Genomic DNA, 20,616 nt, shown 5'->3' with positions numbered 1-20,616 from the left:
GAATAAGTTTTATGCATATGCATGCCATAATGCATATGTGTGCTATGGTTCACGCCAACAGCTGCTAATCGCTTGGATAGCTTCGAGTCAAATAAAGCTCATTCGGGCTTTCAAACGAGGACAGCAAACCAAGCAACCAACAGCTCATGTAGTGTAAACAAGCCGAGCACAAAGAATGATTATTCAGCTTTGTTCATGCTTGGCTGGGCGGTCTAGGGTTATTTACATGAGCTCATATTGAGCTTGTGCTAAATAGTATGGTAGCTCAACTGGTTGGCTGTGCTTGATGCAAGTGAGCCTACCTTTGTTGGTCAGATTGGTCTGGGAAAGCCCTCCTCTCTGTCCCCCGGCCCCGATCTCTTCCTCTTCCGATTTCCATTCTAACTATGGACTTTTCAAATAGAAAGGTTTTTCTAATTAACAAGTCAGCTCAGGCTTGTAAGAGTTCAAGTTCGGCTTGGCTTACATGCGCCACACAAGCTGAGCCCTAGAAGTACCATCAGACTGTAAGTGAGCAGAGTCCAAACAGAACATATGTTCGCCTCATTTACCTGCCCTTATAGTAACCCAAGCCGTGCCCTTACAAAGGTTTCCCGAACTATTGGTTGTTGCTGCCCTTAGGGCTGGGAAACATGCCGAGCTGCTCAGGGCTCGGCTCATGTATGGCTCGTAAAGCCCTCTTTCAAACTTGTAAGATAGGCTGGACAAGCTGAATATGAATAATAGGTACTTGGCTCGGCTGGGCTCGTATAAGCTTGTTAGGTATAAGAAAATACTTTAAATATATTTTAAATCTATTTTTTATAATCTTATTTCTTTGAGCTCTAAAATAAAATTGTTTTTTATAAACAAGCCAGCTTGAACTCAGCCCATTTAACTTGAAATGATTATGAGTTTGAACTTGGCTTGGCTTGCCACAAGAATGAGCCATGCTTGAACACTTCAAGCTCATCTAGTTCAGCTTGTTTAGCTGCCCTCATGCAGCATGTGTAGTATAAGCATAAAGGGAAACTGAAAAAAATGGGGGTCTCTTGCCTCAAAGCCAAAGCTGACTGTAGTACTCTCGGGTAAGGGGAACCACGAGGGTATTACCAACTGGTAGTCTGCCAAGGTTTATCTTATATATATAGAGTAATGGGTAGGTGTGAAATTGATAAGTGCCAAATGTTAAGTGTTAAATGGGGTTTTCTGCTCTTCCCATGTTTTTTTCGCAGTTCAGACCCCATAAATATGTTGGGCATGGTCAATTTACGAAGAATCCACACCTGGATCATGTGTTTTCGATAAAAAAATGATATTTGGAGTACTAAAAATTTACAAAGATTTTGGACAGTTGAATTTTTGAACCTTATAAAAACCCACCCATGTGTAGGAATCTAACACTTCAAGAGTTGATCCCTACAAGATCAAGTACATAGATCACATTTTTATGGTCAGAATTTAAAAATGAAATGAAAAAAACCCTAAAAAACTTGTTTAGCACCTATCATTTCACACCTACCCATTGCTCTCTCTCTCTCTCTCAGAGAGAACTGAATATAATAGGCCCCATTTCTCATTTTACCCCATAGGTTTTAAGTGTTTTATGATAGATCTGAACCATTAGATGTATTCAGCATGCTCCATTTAGTGAGTATCACCTCTTGGATCATGTTTTTTGATGAAAAATATATTTTTATCAGCTGAAAAAACTGACACCTTCATGGCCATTTATTTTGGATCACTAGAAAAACCTCTATACAGGTCAGATTTTTGCGATCCAAAAGCCAGTTTCCACTAAACAAAACCTATAGATCACATCAATGGTGTTAGACGTGAGAAAAAAATACTTAAAACTATGAGTTTTGAATGGACATAACGAGTCCTAACGAAAAAGGGGGAGCCTAAGGAACACATTTATCATATATATATATATATATATATATATATATATATATATATATGTGTGTGTGTGTGTGGGGGGGGGGGGGGGGCATATCATCAAACAGCGGTCAAACATGCAGGATTACGATGAAAAACTTTTAGTGATGCACGAAAGTGCCAGATGAGTTTGTGGTCTTTAGTAGCGCATTTTGCATGTCACTAAAGCCTCCAAACCTCTAGTGGCTAAAGTTTTTATTTTTTTAACTTGCATGTCGTTGATCATGCTTGTGATCAATGGTGCGCACACTCACATCCGATGAACTTTTTACACCCTTATATATAGTTTTCTTGTCAAATAGTTTTTTTAAATTATCAGAAAAAATAAACCTCATACACTCACAAGCTCATTGAGGTAAACACCCGAGGTATCATTTGCTCACCAAAAACTACACCCAGCTTTTGCCTGAGGCAAGGGACACGCATCAGTGGGTTATGGATAATGTCCAGTTTTGTCACACGTTCACGAGCCATCTCTACCAGATATGAGCAAAAGGCAATATTTATTTGGTGAATAGTTACTCATCAAAAATGACTCATATATATATATATATATATATATATATATATATATATATATATATATATATATATATATATATATATATATATATATATATATAGAGAGAGAGAGAGAGAGAGAGAGATTGGTGGCTGCTCACAAGTTAGGTGCGAAATGATACAGGCTAAATGGTTTTTCTACCCTTTGGTGTTTTTTCCGCAGTTCCAACACCATAAATGTGTCGGGCATAGCCGATTTATGAGGAATCCATACCTGGATCATGTGTTTTCAATGAAAAAATGATATTTGGAGCCTAAAAAATTTACAAAGATTTTGGACCGCACCCATATGTCAGAATAGAACGCTTCAAGAGCTGATCCCTATAAAATCAAGTACATATCACATCTGTACGATTAGAATTTAAAAATAAAATGAAAAAAGGCTGGAAAACCCATTTAGCAAGTTCATTTCACACCTAATGTGTGAACAACTATTAATCACTATATATATAATTGTACAATTTGATCAGTTGCATAGAAAGTACACTATATCGAATAAAAAAATCAAAAAATAATCGTATTGTCCTTGCAAAATGGCACATTTCTTAAAATACCTAGCAATTTGATAAATCCTTGTATAACCAAAATTTGGATTTTCAATTTTTTACTCCTTTGTAAATATAACACAATCTTTGCAACTCTTACTTGTGAATGTCTCCAAAATGTACCAACCTTGAGAAAAAAAATCATAGGTAGAAAGACATTCACAAATACAGTATGACCTTAGCAACTCTATGATTGCAATGTTGTATTTGCAAATGTCCTCCTGCCTATGCCATTTTTATGGAAGACCTTTGCAAATGTGTGAGAATATTTGGCCTTTAAAAACACCGTTAAAGGTTTCAATTTCGTTGGGACCTTCAGCATCACTTCAAAATGCCACTAAAACCAATTGAAGAAATGATGAGTGCATCCCCGCATGGGCTTTTAGCGGCATTTTGAAGCACCGCTAAAGGTCCCGATAAAACTGGGACCTTTAGTGACGCTTCAAAAGCAAGCTAAAACATCCTTTTTTTTGTTTTATAGAGCTTTTGCGTATTTTTTTGCATGTTTTTGCTCACTAACCATGGTCAACGTGAGTGCATTTTGTTGAGGTATGGATTAAGCAAATACCACTTTTTCACAAATATGAGAGTACTTAGTTGTAGAAGCGGATACCAATACATGCAAGAGTACAAGGGGAAGCCCAACGATACAACAGGTAGTAAAGGTTCATAGGAGGGACAGTCACCACACAGGACACAAAGGCTAGTGAAGGTGATGGGCAAGCATCAAGAGCAAAAGGGGCATTGAACCAAACATGACTAAGCACCTGCAAAAAATGAGCACAAAAGCACCCAAAGAGACAACAAAAGCACGAGAGGCAGGAGGGACAATGCACAGTGTTCAAGAAGCAAACCTTACTAATAGAAAGCCAAATTTAACACACGGGCTTCCGAGAGGGACTAGTCCAAAAGAGTGTGCCCCAATTCTTGTCAAAGAGTCTCTTATATATATATCTGGGGCATTGATCCCTATAGATAGGAGGAGCCTGAAAAACACATGGAAAGCCATAAAAGTTCCCAAAGAAGGTTCTCAGGCACTTTGCCTAGCCAAGGGAGGCTTACAAGCACTTTGGCAAGAGGGTGCACAAGACTTACAACTACTTGCACCTACTTATAAGGCCCAAAGCTGCCATGCAAGACATTAGGTATGGCTATTATAAGGCTAAACGCACCTAGCTAAGTAAGAGAAAAGGATATAAAAAGTATACTTCTACGGACAGTGGGTCCTAAGGCCCATTTTCAGGCTATCAGTAGACTCGTCGTCGGGCCATTTTGGTCTTCTGAAAAGCCCACCACAACTTACAGAGAGACCAGGCGGGCCTTCTACAACATAGTTTTACATAGTATGGACTTGTTGGCCATCTCATAATGCAACATTTTCCTTCCCTGAATTCTCCAATGTCATTGATGATGTTTACTGATGAAGATATTCCTCAATGTTGGACTGGAACTAGGAAAGCTTGTGTCATCTTCTCAACTACCTCTGCCCCCTGTCAGTCCCTTCTATTTGACAAGGAACCGCTGTATCCCTACTGCTGTAGTTGTGGCTGTGGTTGAGGATATAATCTACCTCTTTGGCATTTATAGTTATAAGCGGTGCTCATGGCTACTGAGGTATACATTTCTATTAGGTTCTTCATCGTCTTGCATTGGCTGATGTAAAAGATCAAGATGCAAGTTAAAGTGTGGAGGGGAGATAAAGTTTAGAGGCAAGGTTGCATACTTTCGTTAAATAATGAAGGGGCCTTTGTACTTGTGAACAAGGCTCTTATGGAACTCTCTGCAAGCGTGAATCATGTCTACACTGAGTTTCACAAGTCACCAATGGTCGATGCTTTGGATCCACCCATTTCTTTATTCTTTTGGCTGCCTTGTGCAGGAATTCTTTTGCAAATTCTGTTTGGTCTGGTTAGTCTTTTATGAACAGATGGGAAAGTAGGGTCTTGTTAAAAATAATGAATGGTCACCGTGTGAGGCGTCAAGTGCTTCTGTCCTATGGTGAGCTCAAAAAGGTTTTTACCTAATGACTCAACTTGTCAGCGGTTATAAAAGAATTGAGCCATGTGAGGTGCACTGCTGACGGTAATCTTTGAGTAGGAATTAATGTGTTCAATCTGTATGTCAGATTGGGGATGGAAAACAATTGAAAATTGAAGTTCCAATCTCAACAGCTTGAATGCGTTTGTTCAAAATCTCTCAATGAATCGCTAATCACAATCATTGACTATATCTTTCGAGAGTTCCTAATATTTGACCACGTTCTTCGCACAGAGTTGAGCAACGTCGTCTGTAGTAGGGGTGGCAATCGTGTCGGGTTGGCGGGTCGACCCGACGGGTTGGCGGGTCAGCATACCTCAACCCGAACCCGACCCGTTTACTAAATGGGTCGGCTGTGGCAAACACGAACCCGGACCGTTTAATAAACGGGTAACCCGACACGACCCACCAACCCATTTAATAAATGGGTTGGGTCGGGTAAACGGGTTCTCAGGTTTGCGGGTCAGGTTGGCGGGTTGACCCACCCGCCTAACCCGTTTATTAAACGGGTCAGCCGGGTTGCCGGGTTGGCATACCCCTAACACGAACCCAACCCGTTTAATAAACGGGTTAGGCGGGTCGACCCGTTTATTAAACAGGTTCATTTTTTCCAAACCCGAACCCGCCTAAGAGGCGGGTTGGCGGGTCGGGTTGGCGGGTCGGGTCAGGTTTTGCCACCCCTAGTCTGTAGTGCAAGTGGGTGGTGCAAGCGTGAAGATTGCATACTTTGACAATCTATCTACCATAACAAAAATTAAGCCAAATTTATTTACATAGAGATATAAATAGATACGTATATAGATATACAAAGATGTATATATATATATATATATATATATATATATATATATATATATATATGAAAAACTAGAATATATAATGACGTTGTTCAGATCATCTCACCCTATACGTCCAATCTAATGAGATTAGATCCAAAGCTAAAATTCATAATCTAAAAATATATAAATAATTTGCTTTCTTGTTTAGTCCACATATTTTAGCTTTTTTAATTATTCTTGAAATAATCTTCATAACTTGAGACAATGGTTTATAATTAATCAAAACCCAAGAATTTATGATTATAGTCATAAATGCACCAATAATTCATCATTTATTCATTTTAATTATCAAGAAAAAATCTTGAGTTTTACATGCTTACAAGCAAGTTTGACTAGTCAGGCTAGTCAAAAATTTTGTTTTCTTTCTTTCCTTTTCCCAATTCAATTTTATTTCCTTCTAAATATTTTGACCCCATCCTAGAAGAATCTAGGATGACACATCCCCCCCCCCCTCCCCCTTGGGAGGCCTTCTCACTTGTTTTGGCAAGTTTTAATTCGCTTTCTTAAAGTTGATTTTTTATAACTTTTAAAACCTTTGTATTTTTTAAATCTTAAATCTTTCACTTATATATATATATATATATATATATATATATATTAACAAAAGAGTGTCACATAGGATGGGATGGCCCGCCTATGGATTCCTAATCTCTTATTCAATTTAATTGATTTATATTTTTTATTTCAATAAATTTTTTTAATTAATTAAATTTAATATTTTGGATTTCATTTCTTTCAAAGTTAGAATTTAAATTTAAATGGAATGACTCTAAATGCAATTCAAATTATTTCCAAATATATGTGAGTTTCTCTAAACCAAAAATCGGCTAGCTTAAAATATATATATATTTTCTAACATTCTAATTTTTTTGCAATGTGTTTAGAAAATAATTTCCACTAGGGTTGACTGGACCCCTTGGCGTTTTGGAAACATTATATGTATTTTTTTTAAGACTTATTCTAACACATGGTCTACAGTATATTATTTGGTACATATTATCATTTTCACTTTATCACATATAAAGACATTTACAAAAAATTATGAAAACTTTTCAAAAAATCATGGACATCACAAAAGAGATCATTAGGCTACATGGAGTACCGGTCTCAATCATCTCTGATCGTGACCCTCGTTTCAACTCTCAGTTCTGAGTACACTTGCAACAAGCCCAGGGTAGGAAGTTAAAATTTAGTATGGCTTTTCATCCCAAACCAACAAAAAATATGAACGAACAATATTGACTCTCGAGAACATGCTTTGAGAATGTATGATAGAGTGGAAGAGCGATTGGGATGCACATGAGATACTAGCCGAGTTCGCATACAATAACGACTATCACGCTAGCATCAAAATGGCTCTGTATGAAGCGTTGTATGGGAGACCCTGTCGATTACCTGTCTATTGGGACGAAGTTGGCGAATGAACGATGGATTCACCAATGATATTACAACACTATACTCAACAAATCCAAATGACACTAGAAAGACTATGGACCACTTAGAGTCGACAAAAGAGCTATGCCGATTAACGACATAGAGAATTCACTTTCTCGGTCAAAGATCAGGTGTTTATCAAGGTGTCCCCATTCCATTTCAAAAAGAAAGGAAAGATGAGATTCATCAGACCATTTGAAATCCCAAATCAGATTAGTGAGATGGCCTACCATGTAACACTACCTATTCAGTACACGCAAATTCATGTGTTTCACATATCCATTTAAGAAAATACATTCATGATATGTCGTACTCATGAGGATGTGGACATTCGGGAAGACCTAACTATTAAAGAAAGATCGACAGAGATCATGGACCGACAAGAACAAATATTGAGGACGAAAACCATTCCTCTAGTCAAAGTTCGATGACAACATCATGGGATTGAGGGATATACTTGGGAATCTGAATCCAACATAAAGAAAAAATAGCTTGACATTTTCGAACAGTCCTAGCCATTGTAATTTTGAAGATAAAATTCTTTTAAGAGTGGTAGGATGTAATATCCCTGAATTTTCTGTAATAATATATGAAGCATTCTATGTATATTCATCATTTAAACCTAAGAAAATAAAACAAAGGAATTTCTATGAGCCAACTAGGCTTAGGATACGTATACGAACCTTCTTTGTGATTTTTATCAAAAAATGTTTGAAGGACTATACTGAGCTCATTAAGTGAAATGAGAAATTTTTAATAAACCAAACCACTTAGTCTCAATGAGACAAAGCTTATGACCAATTTTGGTTTTTTCTAAAATTATATCAGTAGGCCCCTAAAATCAAGCCCCATAAAAGAATTGTGAGCCCCATATAAAATATTCAACAAAAGCAACTAGTGGGTCTCACGGTGACACAAATGTCATTTTATTGCTTCTTCCCTAAGTCTTGGATGGATAAGCCATAAGTCACATCACTTTTACTATTTGGATTTAGATTTGGATCAGATCCAATCAATACCCATACCTAAGGCCTATATTTTTGCCTATAAATAAAGGTGAATCCCCATGGAAAAGCACATTTGCTTTTGGGTTCCTCCCTTTCTCTCCTCTCTCTCTTGGTTCTAGCCTAGGTCAAGCCTACTTGACTTAGACCAAGCCTACTTGAGGTGAGCTTGAGCCTGCCTAGCCTAGATTGAGACTACTTAGGTTAAACTTGACCTAGCCAGGTTAGCTTTCTTTGTCCTTTATCTCTCTCTTGCTTGGGTCAAGCCCACTTGACCTAGATTCAAGCCCACTTGAGGTGAGCTTGAACCTACCTAGCCTACTTAGGTCAAACCCACTTGACCTAAACTGAGTCCACTCGAGGTGAGATCAAACCCACTTGACTTAGACTGTTGGAGTGAACTCGAACTGGTTTGATCGAAAAAGCTTCTTCTCTTTCTTTGCTCTCTTCTCAATTAGAACAAGCAGAAGGAGGTTTGCCTTGCCTTTCCATTTCATGTTTCTTTCAGTTTAGAGATCGTTGAAGGCTTGCCACACCAACTACAACCTTTCACATCACTTAGAATTGTCAAAAGGTATAAAAAATACATACAATGATGGCGGTTTCGCATTTTTAATATGCATATTTATATTTGTCAAAATAATATATTATTATGCATACATGCGACCTTTTTGAGCCTTTTCATGTGAAGAAAACATGCTCTTAGGTGGCAGAGTGCTAATACCACCTGCATCGACTTGCATATTGCTATGCCCTTGTTGTGCTCAATATCGTACGCAAACCCAAACCTAGTCATCGATGTATTCCTCTAGGACATTGAGAGTGCTTGTGCCGGTGTCCCTTGGTGTACCCTTGTGATTGTGATTCGATACTTGTACCTATATCTATATAGTTATTTTTTTCTTTATTTATTTAGCCAGGCGGGCGGTTACGCCTTTAGGCCACATACTTACACAATTTATTTAGCCTGATGCACTTTTGCGCCTAGGTCATATGCTTGCACAATTTATTTAGCGTGGCACGTTGTTCGTGCCTAGGCCACTTGCTTATGAAATTTTTTTAGCCTAGCACGTTGTTCACTCATATGCCATGTATTTGTGCATTTATTTGAGCATGTACGCATTTTTGTACATCACTATGCTTTTAGGTAATACTTGTTTGTTATGTGCATAGAAAATTAGATTTCATGTATGGGATTTATGTCATGCTTATATGCATAGAAAATCAGATTTTATGAATGTGATTTGTATCATACTTATGTCCATAGAAAATCAAATTTAAGGTATGTGATTTGTGTTATGCTTATGTGCACATAAAATCAGATTTCATGTATGGGATTTATGTCATGCTTATATGCACAAAAAATTAAACTTGATGTATGTAATTTATGTTATACTTATGCGCATAGAAAATCTGATTTAATGTATATTTTGTGTGATATTTATGTGTACAGAAAATCAGATTTGATGCATATGTTAATGCTATGATTATATACATAGAGAATATGTTTTAATATCATGCTTGTGATGAATTGATATTGTCATGATATTGAAATATGTTCATGTTGTTAAGCATAATGTTTATATACAACATTATATATTGAGATGCATCATGATGTTGGTATGCAACATGGTATTATAAATTGATATATAGTGTTATAAGTCATGAGATGCATGTATGCACTTGTGATACTCATGAATGAGTTTAGGGTTCAAGGAACCAATGTGGTGCTATAATGCACATATATATGTGTGGCAGGTGATTATACTATATTTAAGGCATGAAAAAACATGCATGTACATAGTATCACTCTTGAACGAGCAAGAGGTTGGTGAGAACTCATAGGGTGTTGAAAGTGTACCAAGTTATATGCACACATAATTTTGTTGGTCATCATCTTCACAAGAGAGATGCTCAATTGGTTTAAAGGTACCAGAGCATAATGAATAGGTTGGGATTATGTTGGGCCTAATAAAATATGTAACTATTATGAATTGGTAGTATGGTGCTCATTCAATAAATGACAATGTTAAAAGTTACTTTGAAGAAGTACTTAGGTTATTGAGCCTTAAAATGCCTAATAGTATCAGGCATATGTAATGAAATATATTAAACTTTTTTAATAAAGAAGACCTAGTAACTCATTCATTTTTAGGCTTACCTTGGGGAGGATAGGTAGTACAACTTCTATGTAACCACATTAAAATTTTGTGAAAGCAAGGCATCTCACCTAGTCTCCTATCATCGGGAGGTTAGACTATCAATGAGTTATAGGTGGTAGGTCCCATGATTGTTGCAGTAGTATAGGATGCATCCTAATTGTTATTTGTCTTTGCAAGGTTTCTTCTCAGTTACAGACCGCTCGCTTTGGATTATTGATTCAATTAATCACTTGAGAATTTAAAATATATAGCATAATGAATAGCCCTTGTGGTCTCTTTTTTCTCGATGTTTGTTCCACGAGTACCTAATGAAATTATGTAATAAAGAGAAATAAAGACCTTATATTTGATCACATTTACTTTAAGTTAAACACATATTAAAAACATAACCTAAGAATTATTTGATGTTGCATGACATTAAATGGCAATATAAAATTGTTGAGAAAGTCATTTATGAGATTATGATGGGCTTTGGTTAAAACTTTTATAGCATATTTATGTTTTGAACTTTGATGTTGAAAGCATTCAATTGATAGTTGTATATCATGGTTGTGTTAATTGGCAATTTGATGCATTGTGCTTATTATGATGAAATGCATATGTCATGAATGAATGAGGATTTTTATGTATGCTTAGTCCTATACAACATGCAATGTTATGGTCCCTACTAGACTCATGAGTTTGACACCTTATATATCAAACATTCAAGTGATGAGTAGTTGTACTGAAAGTGGTGGCGGGATGTGATGGCGATATGAAGAATCAAACTTTGTTTTATGATCCCAGGTTCTTGACTTAGATTTTTACTAAGTCATTGAGATTGTTTATTTTAATTAATGTATTAGGACTATTACATTTTTATTTGAAGTTAGATAGTATGCTTGCTTAAATGAATAGTTTGAAATATGGTTTATGAAATAGTTGAAATATGGTTTATGGACCATATGATATACTGTATGTTTTGAATTCAAGCTCATTAATTGGAATCAAATTACGAAATTGGATGTGGACCCAAGTCCAAGGGATTTGAATCCAGACTCATGTTGTTTTCATTTACCTATAACCTACCCAAGATTTATAACCAATTGTTAACAAGAAATGTTTTCATTGTATTCCGGTTTCTCGATAAAAATGTACTTGTCTTTGGTTGTTTCTTTCACGAACTTGGTTCTAGGGGCTATTAAATGCTGGCACTTACACACAAGCTAACACCCTAAAGCTTAGTTCAATTAGAGTAATATCATAGATAGGGTTTTTGACGTTGGTTGTCTCTTTCTCGAACTAGGTTCTATAAGGCTATTAAACACTAGCGCTTGCGCATAAGCTGACTGCTTAGAATTTAGTCCATTAGAAAAATGCCATAAATAGGCTTATGTTATTAGTTGTCTCTTTTTCGAACTTAGTTCTAATGAACTAATATACACTAGTGCTTGTGCACAAGTGAACCCCTAGTGCTCGGTCTGATTAAAGTGTTGTCATCGATAAGGTCTCACATTAATTGCCTTAAAAAATTTACTAATTTTTTTATTAAATTTTTTTAGCATTACACAACCCCAACCACCATCACAATAATTGAATGTTTATTCATAATCAACTCTAACCCCATTACCTCAAGACAAAACCATCAAATATTAAATAAAAGATAAAAAACAACACAAATCATCTACAATAGCAATATATATATATATGAAAAAAACTTAAACATAATAAATCCTAAACAAAAAATCTAATGTCAAATATTAAGTAAAATAGAGGCATACATAAATCATCCATGACAACAACAAAACATAAATACTATAAGATCATACTATATATATATATATATATAGAGAGAGAGAGAGAGAAATTTAAGAATACAAGAAAATTATATATATAACTCACTTTTCGACCTAATTGAAAGACAGAGAAGTTGACTAAAAGGATACTACAAGATGATTTTATAAGAATCATCGCAAAAAGGGAGAGGAAAAATGGTTAGGGTTGTAGAAATAAAATGATAAGGGTTCTAACAAGAAACAAATAAAAAAATTTAAAAGAAAATACCTCAGAGACTTTATATATGAATTATCAAGCATGCAAAAGTACAAACATTCACAACAAAAATTTACAAATGTAGACATTTGTGAACGTACGTCAAGTTGGGCATGACTCCCAACTCATGACATGATACTTACAATACAACAGGCACTTTTTGGTAAGATACACGTCCGAAGTTGGCAGCCCTTGATTTTAAATTGTAGCATTTGCTTGCCGCGGAAAGCTGGGGCTCTCCGTGGAAACTCACAGTTTTTCCCACACAAAAAAGGAGCCGGATTTTGCTGATTTGGGTTTCGGATGGCAAAAAGATCATACCAGATTCACCTTTTTACATGTAATTGGATTTGGATATCCATCAAATTTGGATATTCGTCAGATTCGGTAGCAAAATATCAAAACCATATTGGCTTCTGATTGTAATAGAATATGGTTTCAGCTTACCAAATCTGACTAAACAAAGTGGGATTCGGGCAGATATCGAATAAAATCTGACCCATTAACATCCCTAGGTCTATGGGTCGGGCTTTTGCGTGCATGGAATTATGCACAACGTGCACACATGTTCTCTCGCCATGCGTAGCTGTGTTTCTCAATCAGTAGGATTAACAGGATCGATGCTTTGCAGAGAATGCAACCTTCAGCTAGCATCAACTCCATTGATCTTCATCTCCAGGCTTGTCCGAGTTGGAACCCTTCTTCGGTTCCGGAGCATTTTCTCGTCCATGCATCAAACTCTTTGCAAGTTCTTCATCCTTGTGAACTTTATCTGCATGCATATGCTTGGGGTTATCTGCAAAGAACTGTGGGAGAGCGGTTTAACCTCACCAATATTTTCCATATCCAGTGTTTGCTACTCTGCCATGTTACCAAACAACCAGGTCCAACTGGCCATCAATTCACCCAGAGAACTGCTGCTGCTGCTGCTGTTTTTTTTTTATCAAACCTTCCGTGCCTTGATTTTTATGTTGAAAATGGCTTCGTGCAACTCCAAGCGATTCCGTGAAATCCTCCTTGAGCAACATAAACTAGCTGCTCTAGGGTCCACACCTTTCCAACAATACAATGAAGTCAACTGACAAACTGCACTGCTATTACACATTCTAGTGGTTTTTGAAGCAGCTGTCCTGACTCCTAATTTGGTTCCTTCCTTTTGAGTGTACTTGACCTGAAAAATTCCACGTCCTGACAAGCTTTGTCACCGTTCTATCTCCACTGATAGACATCTGAGGACACCAAAACAACGTAGTTTTAGAACATTAATCCTTAGGTAAGTCCCAAGTCCGGTTCATTCCCATAGTTGAGACTTGAGAGTGACAAATTGATTACAATAAATTGATATGAAACCTAACTGTTTAGAGAGAGAGAGAGAGAGAGAGAGAGAGGTTAGTATTTTAGGTAGCAGTTGGCAACTAGCATAATTCAAGAATGAAGCTCTGTTTTGGAGATTTTTTAAAAATGCACCTAAACTTCGCTATGGTTAAAAAAACTAAACCATTTTCGCATTAAATTAGTAATAATTAAGGGTGTCAAAGTGTCAAACCTGGTTCAAAGCCAGGTACATCTGATTCTGAATCTGACTTTGAGACGTTGGTATCAAGTCCAGACCTCGGTCTGTTCAGACCCACCATAAGAAAACCATACACGGGTTCTGTAAAAATTACATGAACCAGACCTAGTAAAACAATATCTTTATATCCTGGTATGAAATTTCACAACAATACCTTGCTCCCATATATCAATTGGAACCTTTTGGGTATGACCAGGATCCTAATTAGACCTCTTTATTTATCATTAAGCCCTGATTCTATCAAGTTTAGTCGGGATTTGATCCGGTCAAACCCAACCCACTTACACCCTTAGGTGCTGCTTCCCCCAAAACCTGGTTTGGTGGCTATTTGAATGCCACCAACGAGGTTTTGGTAAATATAGTTTATGGGTAAAACTGGATCTTCAATCCAGTTTTGCAAAACTCTGCTTTTCCAAAAGAGGGGGAGGGGGCTGTTCTCCACTCCCTACCCTCATTATGTTCGGTCATTTCTGGTCCATCACTGGTTGAACTCGTACCGCCTAATGAGGGTAGTACCACTCGCCCATTATCCTGTCAATGATCAGCCAGAAACCAGTTTTTTTTTTCAATTTCTTTTCATGGTTGGCCAGTCATTTCTATGATAATGGCTGGTTGGAAAATAGCCGACCATGCCAAAATGCTGACCAACCATGACCTCGCCCTTAGAGGGTGATACCAGCTCAAACAAATTTTCAGTCGATATCTAGCTGAAAAAAATTGTTCTTGGTGGCCAAAATCCTGGTTATCAGGTTTTTGGTCATTCAAACAGTTTTCAGAAAGCTAGTTTTCGGCAACCTAGTTTGCCAAAATTCAGGTTTTCCTCTCATCCATAGAGGGCTTTTTATTGATAATTTAAAATGTCCTTTATAAATTTATTAATCAAAAAATGATGGAACTGTACTGCAAAATAACGTGTTTTTTGAAATGCCACACAATTTTTGAAATCCACCCCCATGTCTAAATTGGCAAATATCGATGAATCATAAAAAAAAGTGATCAAAAATTATTGCCAAAGAAAGCACATTGGAGATCACAAAAAACCCTAATTTATGCAAAAATAACCGAGGTGCAGACATTCAGCTTTTAAAATCGAAGGGTAGTATTTAATAAAATCCGCAAACAATAAGGAATTTTGCATTGTATTTGTCTCCAATATTTGCGATATTTTAGGTCAGCAAATTTGCGTGTAAAGAGTATATTGGCAATGACTTATTTGCAAAGTTAGTACCTTAGCCAACTTCACAAAAATTTGCAAAATTTGTAGCATGTTATATACGCAAATCACACATATTCATAGATCACTTTGAAGATTAGTTAATGAAGGGAGGTTCGCACGATATATCACAAATGTCATACTATATATATGAATTTAGTACCTTATTTGCAATGATCATTTCGGAGTGCAATCTTCATAAAAATTCATAATATATTATATGTGTGGATCACCACATATTTGCGAATAGGGGTGTCAACGGGGCGGGTTTGGTTCGGACCTAGGTAGAACTAGACTTGGACCAGATTTTTGGATATGGTATCAGGTCCGAACATGGGTCTAATCGGGTCCACTATAAGAAAAATCATATCTGAACCCGATAAGAACTACATGAACCAAACTCAAACCATACCAGATAAAAACATATTGTTTATCATTTTTACATTGAAAAATGTGGGTCTTAATCGAAACTCGGGTCGTGTTTGGGTCTGGTATAAAATTTCACAAACTATACCTGAGTACATGTATTTATCAAACCTTCGGGTCAAAACCCGAGTCTTAAATGGGTCTTCTTATTTATCACCATACCCAGACCCTATAGGGTTTAGTTTGGGTTGGATTTGAATAAACTAGGTACATTGACACCCCTATTTGTGGATCTCCTTAAGGATCAGTCACTGAAAGAAAGTTTGCACGATATCATACTATATATGCAAAGTTACGCAGGTTTCAGCTACGTGAAGTTCACAAATTTGGTTATTAGAACTTTGTGAGGTCCACAAAAAAACATGTGAATCTACATTTGTAAGAGTTTGTAATACCAAGAGAGTGTACCAATATATTGCACAAACCTCAAGTGGTTCGCTCGTGTGAAGGGTCAAAAGGCCCTAAAGAAGATGGGCATTTATGAATTTAGACATGTGGCAGATTTTAAAATTATGTAGCATTTTAAAAAATGTGTTATTTTTGCATTACAGTATGGTTATTTTTCATTTTTTAATTACATCCCTATTCTCTCTAAAGTTGGATATAACTTATCTGTAAGTTGAACCAATTTGTTGTGGCACGAGGACAATAATCAACAAATTTACAAGAAGAAAAAACAATAAAAATCAAAACTTAAAGAAAGACGTAAATCAATAAGCACTTAATTTATCAGCCTCTTAAACCCAACTTGACTTCCAAGATGAAGAGTATGATCCAATTGGTAAAAGGTAAAGAAATAACGGAAAATGATTGTATTGTATGAAAAAAATGATGTGTTTTAAAAAATACCTCACAATTTACCAAATCTATTTAATGGACAATATCGTAGGCTCCCAATTTTTCTTGATGCTTTTACCCCTCGCAGGTGCAAATTTTTTATTTTAACACGTCATGATGCCAAAATAATACACCCATGAAACTTGTCAAAAAAAACGCATCTGAGGTTGTAATTTTTCAAAAAATATTGTGAAATTTCAAACAATTTGTGAAACTCGTGACGAGTTTCATGCTATCACCTGCGAAAATCGTAAAATTTATGAAAGTTCAATAATTATCAAATTGCAGACAAGTATCACATGAAGTATTGTGAAATTTCAAAATATTTGCGATATTTGCATCGCACTTGTATTCTGAAATTCTTTTTTCTTACGAAATTTCATCCCATATAAATGTGTTTAGGTTTTTTTTATTGGTATTTAGAAAGAGCGGTAACCACAATCTTACTCCCTCTAAAACCCCAACCCTTCCGACGATTCCTGTGAAAGTTGTTTGCTCCACCTTGTCCAAGGTTGCAGTATCATTCCCCACTTCTGTGATTAGTTATTAAGGTCGCAATATCTTTTTTTCTTGTTTACCGTTTAGGGTTTTGATCTTTAGAGATTTTCATATGTAGTTACTTATTTTTGTTTGTTACTTGTCAATATTTAGTGGTTTCGTCAATACTTATCTTTGTTTAATTAAGGTTAGGGTTGACTATGTAAAAGTATTCAATTAGTTAGATGTGGTTGGAGTCGACTATGGACAAGCATTGAATAAGGGTTGGTTGTAGGGGTAATGTGGGTTGTTGGTTTTTAGAGTAGTTAGCTGAGTGATACGTTGTGTGGTTGGTATAAGCAATTATGATGGCAGTTGAAAATGGTATTTGTAAATTACTATAGTACTGAGCAATCCCTTTTGAAGATCTATAATGGTTTTTAAAAATAGTAGTTATAAAAAATTATAGCATTAATATCTCATAAAGCTGGATATATGAAGAGTTAATAGTCTTTAAATATAAGTGCACTCCAAAATTAGATGGTGAAGATATATGGATACATCTCTTATCTTGGACGACGATGATGTATAATTAATGTTATATAGAGACGCTAAATAAATTGATAATGTTTGCGAAGTTAAATATGAAGTTTGAGGATGCATAGTTAAACATAAGTGACAATCTAAAGTGATGTACAAGAATAGAATGATAAAAATCTTGTAGGTAAATGTGCATCTATCTCAGCAACCAGCTATTGAGCTCACTCTTCCCAATAGTTAATGATAAGAGGATCATTGCAACAATGTAAAACCACTTGGATAAATCAGTGCCAGTGATCTTCATCACAAGATATATGACACCCAGTCTTCCAATACAAATAACAAATCTAGGTAAAGGTTGATGGTCTTTTTAATTTATGTTTGAACTTTAGGTGTTTTTTTGTTAATCTTGAAAGTTGAGAATGCAAAAATAGTGAATTTTTTGAAGCAAAGAGTCATAGATACGATGAGTTTTGATTTACTTTGTGCAATTGATCAGTCATGTAGGGCTATCAACGATGATAAGCATAGTGCAGAATCACGCGATAGCAATGATTCAAAGTATACCATATCGATTGAATCAGACTTACAAATGAGAAAATCAAATTAGTGATGATTTGGAACAAGTACTAGTGGGTGAGAACAATACACTAATGATATTTGGGAAGTCAAACCCTTGGTTCTCAATGAGTGAAATTTCATTCAATGAAGAACAATTGAAAATAATTAATGCAAAGGCTTCTCAATTGTATGATAAGTTGCACAATGAAAAGCTTACCAATTGCAAACAGTTCTAGTGGCTATCAACAGAGTCAAACGATAGCGAAATTGCTTCTAGCAAAAAGTTTATTGATCTTGAGCAGTGTCACAAGTTTTTCAAGAAATTGTGTGATTAGGAATAACTTTAAAACAAAATTTGTAAAGAATTAACTACAGTAACAAAGTCACTCTTGTATGTATGAAAAAGAACCCATGGACTACGGTAAATTGCTCCTGAAAGATCTACTTTACAAAGATGTGTTGAGCAATGTTCTTTAAAGTGAAGAGGTATCAAAGCGAGCATACATGTGGTGCATCAGTGGATAACCTTATTGTGTAAAGTGTCTTAAAGTGGATTTTACGTGTTATTCACGGACGCTTGCATGATAACTCAAAGATGACTCTAAGAGAAATCATGAACAACCTCAACCGTGATGTAAGTGTAAAGGTTTCTTACAAACAAGCATGATGTGAACGTAAATTGACTAGAATGATGTTACATGGTTCATTTAAAGAGTCCTTTATAATGATTTTCACTTATTTGTCATCATTTGATAACGACTAACCCATGGATCGGTAGTGTTCATTACGACTGATATAGACAGTAAATTTAAGTACATGTTCATATCCTTTTGATCATGCATTGATGGGTTTGTCAAAGAATGTCTTTCACTTCTTATAGTAGATGACACCTTCCTAAAAGAAAAATACATGAGTATTTTGTTATTTGCATACACTATTGATGCTTTCAGTGATATATTTTTTGTAGCATTTAGAGTGGTGGATAAGAAGTTGAATACATCATAGAAATGGTTTTAGGGGTATTTGAAAAATCAAATAGATATCTACGATGATGATAAGTTTAAGGTTAAACAATAGCTGACAATGATCTCAAATAGACACAAAGGGCTTCTAATTGTTGTCCATCGCGCATAACTGTCATTATGAATATTGCATGAAGCACATAACTGAAAACTTTTCAAAGAAATTTAGTATACCACTTAGTACATACTGGTAAAGTGTCATCAAAACACCCACGAGAAGACAATGTTATTTTTATATCTCAAAGATTCGTGAGCAAAGTGAAAAAGCATATAATATGTTGATGATAAGATAAAACCGATACATTGGGCTAACATTCATTTTTTCGCTAAAAATACAGGTGATTAATCTCTAATATAGAAATATGCTTTAATTTGTGAATTCTTTCCATACGTGACAAGCCCTTACTCCCACTTATTGAGAATCTTCGTCTAATGATGAAACTTTACAAAAAAAATACTAACGAGAAAAAAAATGACTAACACTATGGTGTCTAAAGTAATTATAAAGATTAAAGAGTGTCTGTAACCGAAAGCACACTACCATTTGATCTTGAGAGTACGAAATGATCTTATAAAGAGTTAGCAGTTATACTTGTGACCATGTCATCGCATAAATATTGCATGTAGGCAATCTTCCGGATAATTGTTATGATAAGTTCTATACAATTGAATCGTATTGAGCTCAATATGATATTTATTTATTTCATCTGATATAGTATCCGATGTCGCACCTCCGACCCTTATTCTTGTCTTACCATCAACACCAATTAAAAAGCAAGGTGACTTAAAGTGAAGAAACGATAAACAAAACACAAGGAAATGGTGTCATAAAAGTATAGTTATATCACAAGCATTACCACAGCAAGCGCAAACACGATTTGAAAGTAATGTGTAAGTATTCAATGCATTTTGAAAGTAGTCTCTGATGTTTACATAATATTTTTTGAATTAAATGTTCCTTTTGTTCAAGTATTCATTCACATTCGACAGAATTTGGTAAATTGCAAAACATTTTTAAAAATGCATCATTTTTGTCATTTTTCAAAAAAGTAATATATTTGCACTAACCCCAAGGTAGGTTAATAGTTAGCAACTACAATTAATTTTAGATAGTGTGCTTCTAATCTACGTGAACAGAACCTAGCTCCTTTCCAAGTTTTTTTATGGATATTAGGTGTATTTCTATATTATACGAAAAAAAATGGTTTCTAAGAATTAAATTACCTAGGCCCCGTTTGGGAACTAGTAGCTATGATGTGAGTTTATGAATTTATAAAAAACTTGGTCAAACTACCTTGGAGGTACTCTTTGGATAGTAGCAGTTGGGATAAGAATTCATGCATTTGAAACAGGAAGCGAGGCAATCTCCCCTTAGTATTTGTACGAAATCCAGGATTTGGTAACTACCAAGTGGCAGCTGCCCAATCCAGGATT

This window comes from Nuphar pumila, chromosome 12, assembly GCF_984573655.1.
Source record: "Nuphar pumila chromosome 12, dmNupPumi1.hap1.1, whole genome shotgun sequence".
In the NCBI taxonomy this organism is placed as follows: domain Eukaryota; kingdom Viridiplantae; phylum Streptophyta; class Magnoliopsida; order Nymphaeales; family Nymphaeaceae; genus Nuphar; species Nuphar pumila.
Note: the sequence above shows the minus strand (reverse complement) of the source record.